Below are 929 nucleotides of genomic sequence, written 5' to 3' on the forward strand. Positions count from 1 at the left end.
CCTGCTCAATCTCTCTGGGCAGGGCGCCCCAATCCAGGTGCCCCTCACCCCCCAGTGCGTTCTGCGCGGCTTTACTATTCCCGTCTTTGCCCATCTTCCTCCTTCCCCAGCCTGAACCAGGTGCCTGCCTGGCACTTAGTATGTTGTCCTTGAGTAATACTTACGGAATTAAACGGAACTAAAAGGATTTCAGGGATTTGGAGTCATCCCTGAATTAAATGGAAATACGGGTGGAAGAGTGAATAAGGTGGAACCAGGCTAGGAAATTTACCCAGCCTCTGGTGGGGGCAGACAAAAGTTCCCATTAGCAAAGCTGTCACAGGGTTAAGGAAGCTGGCACTGTCTGCAGGGGCCCTCTGCCCCCCAAACATAGCCCTCCCCCAAAAAGGCTAGAACTGAAGATTCCATTATTGGGGGCAAAATTTAAGGGAGTGCCAAGGAACTCGGTAGTCTAGATAAATAACATTTAATACAATATTTTAAAAATTAAAATTAATGCAAAAAAAAAAACCACGATAAACAAAATACCAAAATTTTAAATCATGACTGGATCAACAGTATTGGATCAATATATTGGAGCCTGAAACAAAAGGAAACATCATAATACTGATTCTGTCTAGTAATCCTTAGGACACAGTCCTGTTATTCATTATTTGCACCGCAGTGAGACGCGTACTATTAGGGTGGTTTATCACCAAGGGGAAAGGCTCCAGATGCCTAAAAGGGAAGAGAAAACTCAAGATTGGGAGAAGGTGCCCCAGGCTGTGGAGGGCCAGCTGTACCTTTCAGAAACAGCCTGGATCTACACTTAAACCACCCTGGGCGCCTCTTGCCCTGGAAATAGCCCAATTCAGCCTTCTTCTGCACAGACTGACTTTCAGATCTCCCAGTGAGTCCAAAAGCAGTGGGGGCTTCCACTCCCTTTCGGA

The sequence above is a fragment of the Pteropus medius genome, unplaced genomic scaffold, assembly GCF_902729225.1.
Source record: "Pteropus medius unplaced genomic scaffold, Ma_sr-lr_union100, whole genome shotgun sequence".
NCBI classification, from domain to species: Eukaryota; Metazoa; Chordata; class Mammalia; order Chiroptera; family Pteropodidae; genus Pteropus; species Pteropus medius.